This window comes from Mesoplodon bidens, assembly GCF_964165515.1.
Source record: "Mesoplodon bidens genome assembly, chromosome: 19".
NCBI lineage: Eukaryota > Metazoa > Chordata > Mammalia > Artiodactyla > Ziphiidae > Mesoplodon > Mesoplodon bidens.
Genome location: NC_138179.1, coordinates 21,254,467 through 21,263,376, shown reverse-complemented (window position 1 = coordinate 21,263,376; position 8,910 = coordinate 21,254,467).

The following is an 8,910-nucleotide window of genomic DNA, read 5'->3' as shown; positions in this document are numbered from 1 at the left end:
TATTATCCTTTTAATCTCTTCTGAGTGTATAGCAGTATCCCCTCTTTTATTCCTGATATTAGTAAATTAATATCAAATTAATTTGTTCCCTTTTTTTTTTTTTTGGTCAGTCTTGCTAAAGGTTTATCAATTGTATTGATCTTTTCAAAGAATTAACTTTTGGTTTTACTGATTTTTCTCTTTGTTTTTCTGTTTTCAATTTCATTGATTTCTGTTCTTATCTTTATTATTTCCTTTCTTCTGCTTGCTTTGGGTTTGTTTTGTTCTTTGTCTAATTTCTTAAAATGGGAACTTAGGTTGTCGACTTAAGATCTTCTATTTAGGATAAGCGTTTAATGTTGTAAATTTCTGTCTAAGTATTTTTTTAGCTGCATCCCACAACTTTTGATATGTTTATGTATATATATATATATATATATATATATATATATATATATATATATATATATTTTTTTTTTTTTTTTTAGTACGCAGGCCTCTCACTGTTGTGGCCTCTCCCGTTGTGGAGCACAGGCCCTGGACGCACAGGCTCAGCGGCCATGGCTCACGGGCCCAGCCACTCTGTGGCATGTGGGATCCTCCCGGACCAGGGCACGAACCTGTGTCCCCTGCATTGGCAGGCGGACTCTCAACCACTGCACCATCAGGGAAGCCCCGATATGTTTATATTTTAATTGTAGTATTTTCTCTTGAGACTTTCTCTTTGATCCATGGATTATTTAGAAATGTGTGGTTTAATTTTGGGGATTTGGAGATTTTTAAATTATCTTTTTGTTATTGATTTCTAGTTTAATTCCATTTTGATCAGAGGCCTTATGTTATAAAATTTTAACTTGTACCAATTTGTTAAAGTTTGTTTTATGATCCATGATATGGTGTATCTTGGTGAAAGTTCCATGTGAACTTGAAAATAATGTGTTTTCACTGTTGTTGGGTGGAGTGGTCTATAAATGTCAATTTGGTCTAGTTTGTTGATGGTATTAAGTTCTATATTTTTATGTCTACATGTTCTATTACTCAGAAAGGAGGGCTGAAGTTTTCAACCATAATGGTGGATGTGTCTCTTTCTCTTTTCATTTCCTTCAGTTTTTGTATCATGTATTTTGAAATACTGTTGTTAAGTGCATATACATTTAGGATTGTTATGCCTTATTGGCGAATTAACCCTTTTATCTCATAATGTTCATCTTTATCCCTAGTAATTGGATTTGCTCTGAATTTTACTTTGGTATTAATATAGCCACTCCAACTTTCTTTTGATTAGGGTTTGCCTAGTTATCTTTTTTTTTTTTTTTTGCGGTACGTGGGCCTCTCACCACTGTGGCCTCTCCCGTTGCGGAGCACAGGCTCTGGACGTGCAGGCTCAGCAGCCATGGCTCACAGGCCTAGCCGCTCCGCGGCATGTGGGATCCTCCTGGACCGGGGCACGAACCCATGTCCCCTGCATCGGCAGGCGGACTCTCAACCACTGCGCCACCAGGGAAGCCCTGCCTAGTTATCTTTACCCATATTTTAATTTTAACCAATTTATATCATTATATTTGAAGTGAGTTTCTTGTAGACAGCATATAGTTGGGTTATTTAAAAAATCCATTCCCTGCCTTTTCATTGATGTGTTTATTAGACCATTTACATTTAATGTCATTACTGATATTTTTGCATTTAGAGCTACCATGATTTGTTTTCTGTTTCTTCCCTCTGTTTTAAATTCCTCTGTTTGCAATTTCCTGCCTACTTTTGGGTTATTTAAACATTTTTAATTCTCCATTTTAAATTTTCTATTGTGATTTTGACTATATCTCTTTAAAAAAAATTAATTAATTTTATTTTTGGCTATGTTGGGTCTTTGTTGCTGCACGCGGGCTTTCTCTAGTTGTGGCGAGCGGGGGCTACTCCTTGTTGTGGTGCACGGGCTTCTCATTGCGGTGGCTTCTCTTGTTGCAGAGCATGGGCTCTAGGCACGTGGGCTTCATAGTTGTGGTGCACAGGCTTAGTTGCTCCGCGGCATGTGGGATCTTCCTGGACCAGTGCTCAAACCTGTGTCCCCTGCGTTGGCAGGTGGATTCTTAACCACTGCCCCACCAGGGAAGTCCTTGACCATATCTCTTTGTGTAGTGTAAAAAAATTGGTTGCTCTAGGAATTATAAAATACATACTTAACTTTTTACAGCCTACCTAGAATCAATGCTTTATTACTTTAATGGAATACAGAAACTTTACCACTGTAAAGATCCTTTTTTTCTTCTCTGTTATAGGCTGAATTGTGTCTCCCCTAAAATTCATATGTTGAAGCCCTAATCCCCAGTACCTTAGAATGTGACTGTTTAGGGGGATAGGGCCTTTAAGGAGGTGATTAAGTTAAAATTAGGCTGTTTGGGTGGGCCCTAATCCAATCCAACTGGTGTCCTTATAAGAAGAAAATTGGACATACAAAAACAGGCACCAGGGCTTCCCTGATGGCGCAGTGGTTGAGAGTCCGCCTGCCGATGCCGGGGACATGGGTTCATGCCCTGGTCCAGGAAGATCCCACATGCCGCGGAGCGGCTGGGACCGTGAGCCATGGCCGCTGAGCCTGCGCGTCCGGAGCCTGTGCTCCGCAATGGGAGAGGCCCGTGTATGGCAAAAAAATAAATAAATAAACAGGCACCAGGGATATGCATGCACAGAAGAAAGATCATATGAGGACACAGTGAGAAGATGGCTATCTGCAAGCCAAAGAGGGAGACCTCAGATGGAACCAAACCTAATGACACCTTGATCATGAACTTCTAGCCTCCAGAACTGTGAGAAAATAAATTTCTATTGTTTAAGGTACTCAATCTGTAGTAATTTGTTATGGTAGCCCTAGAAAACTCAAACACCCTCTTTATGCTACAGTTGTCTTATATTTTAAATCTACATACCTTGAAAACTCCAGTAGGCAATGTTACTTTTTTTCTTTGTTTTTAACCATCAAGCATATTTATTTTATTTTTTAAAATTTTATTGAAATATAGTTGATTTACAGTGTTGTGCAAGCATATTTAAATGTCTCAAGAAGAGATCAAGAATCTATTATTTTACCAAGACATTTACCATTTCTGTTACTCTTCATCCGTGTTTTTTTCTGGTGTCATTTCCTTCCAGTCTGAATAGCTTCCTTTAGTCATTCTTTTAGAGTAGATCTGCTAACATTAAATTTTCTTAGTTTTCTTTCAACTGAGAATGTCTTTACCTTAACTTCTGAAGGATATTTTCACTGGACATAGTATTCTGGTTGATAGTTCTTTCCTTTCACCATTTGAAAAATGTGCCATTTCCTTCTGGCCTCAATTTCTAATGAAACTAGTTTCAGCTGTCATCAGAATCCTTCTTCCCCTGTAGGGGGATGCTTTTAAGGTCTTTTACTTGTCTTTTATTTTCAACAGTGGTGTTTGGAGGGCATATTTACATGTTTTTGAAATATATAATCCTGTCACAATATATTGGCTCGTAATAATAACAAACCATGCATCTGTTATTATGTATGTTTTGTTTTATTAAATTTCTGAAATGTCTAGTATTGCCCTATTGATAAAGAAGATTCTCCAAGTATTAGCAGAGTAACTCATTATCACTTCAATAATGTAAATAAAGCATTGTTAAATTTTTGGAATAACATGATTTCAGTAATTCCTGAGAATTTCCTAGAATTCTGATTTCTTGCTCCTGAATCCTGAAAATTAATATATGTCAGACATTTGGAAACACCAGCTAGACCTGATAACATGGTAAGCTGCATTGTGTTCCTGGATAGCAAGGTGTAATACTACAAATATATCAGTCCTTCCAGAAATTATATGTAAACATAATGCAATTTTGATCTGAATGCCAGTAAACTTTTTTTTGGAACAGGACAAAATAACTTTAATGTTCATATAGAAGAACAAAAGTCTATATATAAGATTTATGGTTAAGAAATTGTGAGAGGTCACTTACTTTAATCTGCTGAAATCAAATCAGTATGATATTAGCACAAGAAAAGAAATTAAATCAGTGGAACAGACTACAAGTCCAGAAATATATACAAATATAGTTAGGAATTTAATATGTGACAAAAGTCTCATTTTAATTCATTGGGGGAAAATATAAAATATAGTTTATAAATCAGTTATTCATTTGGAATAAAACAAAGCCAGACTGTTGTCTCAAACCGTATACAGGAATAATAAACCCTAGATGGATCAATTATTTAAATGCAAACATTAATCATTACAACTATTAGGAAGAAATTTTGGAAAATGTATAAAATTGGGATAGGGAGCTCTTTCTAAACAGGGCTAGGAATCCAGAAACCATAAAAGAAATGGCAATCCTTTTTGATTACGTAAGAATCGGGGGGAAACAGCATGCCAGAAGGCATTATGCTTTTAATATCCCACTGAGACCTCCTGGACAATAAGGTGAAATGAGGCACAATTCCACAATCTATCTTTTCTAATATTCGATGAAATGAGCAAAGTTACCACCATTTACCACCTTTACAAACGACCAAAGTTACTCCAGCAATATCCAAACGTGAGAAGTTTTCAAACATCTGACATCAACTTTGCAAACTGGAGATCTCAAAACAAAAGATATAAATATAGCATCTTTAAGATTTAATCATTTGTGTGCTGATTCTCTGGGATTTTAAAAGTAGATAATCATATCATTTACCAGTTATGACAGCTTTCTTTCAGTCCACATGTGTTTGATTTGTCTTGTCTTTCTTCACTGTCTGGGACAATCTCACAAAGAACTGGGGAGAGTGAGCATCCTTTATCTAGCTTTAAAGAAATGCTTCTTTTTGCTCTACTTCTGGGAAATTTCCTCAACTTTTTTCTTCCAGGTCTTCTACTAAGTCATTCAATTAGATTATAATATTTTTTACTTTCCCCTAGTGTACTTATGTGTATATACTTTGATAATATAAAACAATTAAAAAAGAAATAACAGAACCTCCCCCAGAGCTGAATGACATAGATCTCAAATGGAAATGGATCTCAAATTCTCTGCACAATGGGTCAAAAAAGGCCCATACCTAGTCCCATTACTATGAGTTTCAGAGTATCATGTAGAACAATAAGATAATAAAAGCTTTCCAGATAAGAACTTTTGAAGGTAATCACTGAAAGAATAGAAACAAGGTGCCTAATTTCTAAACCATTAGAAGAAAGAAAATGCAAGAAGAAATAATAAATCTGTCAAAGTCAGGAAAGAAAAAAGACAACATAAAATGGTAGATTGAAAACATGAGATTATATGGTAGGAATAAATCCAAAAGGCCCTAGGATTGCCCCTGCCTTTGGCTTCAAGTTGAGGTCCAGAGGAGCGGAGGGAAGGTTCCCCAGTAGGAGCAGATTCCCCTAAGACAGCCTGCCACCATTTAAAGGTTTGTTGGTGAAAGTGGGAATAAATGAAAATCCTGATACATGGTCGGGGAGAAAATAAATTGGTGATGTCTTTTCAGAGCAGTTTGACAATATCTTATACATGGTCGGGGAGAAAATACATTGGTAATGTCTTTTCAGAGCAGTTTGACAGTATCTGTACAATTAAAAAATTTAAGATAGTTGTGTCTACTCAGCAATTCTACTTCTAGATATTTAACCAAGAGAAATATCTGCTTCTTAGCACAAACAAGTATATATAAGCCTATTCACGTCAACATTATTTATAAAAGCCAAAGATACAAGCATCTCAAAATGCATCACCAAGGGAATCATTAAATGAAGTCTGGAAATCTGTACTCTGGAACACCATGCAGCCGTTAAACTGGAGGTGGGCAGCCACGTGAGGAAATCCTCAAGACCCATTTTTAGGCAGAAGCATGTTACAGAGAAAATTCTGTGTTTAAAAAAAAAAAACTTCTCTACTTAGGTGCGTGTATTCTTATAGGTATATAAATATATCTGAAAAGACACATCAAATTTCTATTTCTGGGCTCGGGGGCTGGAAATTGGATAAATTTCTTATTTTACTACCTTTCCCTGACCTATCATGCCTGAGCTATAGGTGAGGATACACCTTAAATCAGTGACCAATATGGTGCCTTCTCCCCCACAGCCATGTGCACGACTAAGGGACAGAGGAGGGTAGTGTCTCTTACCTGGCACCTAATAATCCATGTAAGGACTTTTTCCTTTTCATCTGCACAATCTGGGATCATTGGATTTTGGAAGTTCTAGTGCCCAAGGAAAGAACCCACCCACCAGGGAAGACAGCTTTGGTTCTGTTTCAGTTTGAAGATGAGATTGAGTCCTGGCTGATTTGGGCTCCTCATTATACCACTAGGTAGGGGATGTGGGTAATTGTACTTTTGGGGGTGACTGATTCTTATTAAGAAGGGAAATAGGTCTGTTGCTTCACGATGGGGAAAAAGAAGACTGAGCCTGGAATTCATGAGACAGGGGTGCTAGATAGCACTCACATGTCCAATAATATAGTGGTCAGTGGTGCATTGTGGTGACCCAAGATAGATGGGACCATAAGGACATGGATGCTGTAGAAATGAAGTTTGGGGTCACCCCACTCGGTAAACAAATCCTGACCAGCTGAGGTGCTGGGAGAGGGTAAGGGATCATGGAAAAGGTAGTGGAAGAAGGAAGCTATGATTGTCAACCATGAAAGAAGTCTCAGAGACAAAAGGAAAAGAAAAAAAAGGTTACTTGCAAAGAAGTTGTAAGGGCATGACTAATCATTAATATTTATATTTAATCTTTTCTTACTATAAAAATTTAAATCCCACTTCAGATCAAAGAAAGAACTTTCTCTGGAATCATCGCTGAATGTATATTTAACTAAATTCTCATTTGTTGTGCTCTTATGTGCATGGGTTCCTAGGAAGGTAAAGACAAATGTCTGTTTCAGACCTGTTTAACATGTACATATCATGATTGATCATGTAAACAATATGAGCCTGTGCATTATTGAGAAAGATTGAATAACAATATGGATAATAAATATATTCACAAGGAATGAGTACGAGGGATATAAATTAAACTGCTTAGCTGAAACTAAAAAAAAAAAGTTGTAAGGGAATCAGACTTTGGGAGGACAGGCTTACCAAAGAAAACCACACCAGGTATTCAAAGGAAAATACTGCACAATAACCAGTTTTAACAAGTTTTCATCAGTCTGCTCCTGATGGCAAAACAGAACTTCTCTCACATGATTAGCCTGTGCACAAAAGGTCATGAGAGATCTTAAGGCATCAGCATTGCAAAGGCAGGGAGAAAGTTCTTTTTCCTAGGGAGTCAGCAATTTATAGGAAATGCTCAAAGTTTCATTTATTTTTGGGACTAGAAGGAGAACTGTTTTGTGTGTGTATGTAAAATCCACATGCAATTTATCAGCAAAAATCCTGTCAATTCTACCTTCACAGTATTTCAGAATCAAAACATTTCTCACCACGACCAAGCACAAGCCACCATCATCTCTCACCCAGCTATTACAATGGCTCTTATTATTTTTAAAAAAAATTTTCTTGGAGTATAGTTGATTTACAATGTTGTGTTAGTTTCAGGTGTACAGCAAAGTGATTCAGTTATACGTATATATATATTCATTCTCTTTCAGATTCTTTACCCATATGGGTTATTACAGAATGTTGAGTCCAGTTCCCTGTGCCATACAGCAGGTCCTTGTTGGTTATCCATTTTATATATAGTAGTGTGTGTTTGTTCATCCCAACCTCCTAATTTGTCCCTCCCCCCCACTCTGGGTTGCCACTCTGGTCCCGTTTCATGAAATTCACAACAGAGTAGCCACATTGTTACAGTTTAAATGTAAATCAGTTCACTCACTCCTCTGCTCTGACCCCTCCTCCAAAGCCTGCCCCTCTTAAGAGTAAAAACAAATCTGTGACAATAGCCTACAGGCCCTGAAGAATTGGAGCTCCAGGTTTTCCCACTATGATTCATCTATTTCTCCCTCACCTCTTTCAGACTTTTGCTCAGATAATCATCTTCCCAGTCTAGGCTGTTCTTGACATCCTAGTCTTGACAGCCTGTTAAAAATTGACCTTATTTTACCCACTTCCTTGATATATTTTCTTCCACAGCACTTATCACCATGTGACATTATATATATTTTACTCAATATGTTTTTATAATTATTAATTTTTATTTATTTATTTATTTATTTTTGGCTGCTTTGGGTCTTCATTGCTGTGTGCAGGCTTTCTCTAGTTGCAGCGAGCGGGGGCTACTCTTCATTGCAGTGTGAGGGCTTCTCATTGTGGTGGCTTCTCTTGTTGCGGAGTGCGGGCTCTAGGCTTGTGGGCTTCAGTAGTTGTGGCACGCAGGCTCAGTAGTTGTGGCACACAGGCTCAGTAGTTGTGGCTCACGGGCTCTAGAGCACAGGCTCAGTAGTTGTGGTGCACGGGCTTAGTTGCTCTGTGGCATGTAGGATCTTCCCAGACCAGAGATCGAACCCGTGTCCGCTGCACTGACAGGCGGGATTCTTAACCACTGTGCCACCAGGGATGTCCCTATATTTTACTCATTTATTCTGTTTATCTGTCACCCGCTAGAATATAAGCTCTCTGACCAGGGCCTTTTTTACCTGTTTGTTTACTTCTGAAGGATACCTCTTCTGAAGGAGGGTGCCATATTGTAGACACTGTCGATGAAAATAATCAATGAACAATCAATAATAAAAATAGAAAAGTTTTATTTGAGCCAAACTGAGGACTATAGCCCGGAAGCCAGCTTCCTAGATTATTCTGAGAAACTGCTCCAGAGAAACACAGTTTTCAGCACAGTTTTATATTTTGTCAGAACAGAGAACATTAAATAAGTCAGGGATACGTTTCTTCAAGGTTTCAAAAAAGCCAGACCAGAAGGTACACAGCAAGTCAGTATGGCCTTGGCACCTGGGAAGGGAGTCTTATCATCAAAGGAGGACCAG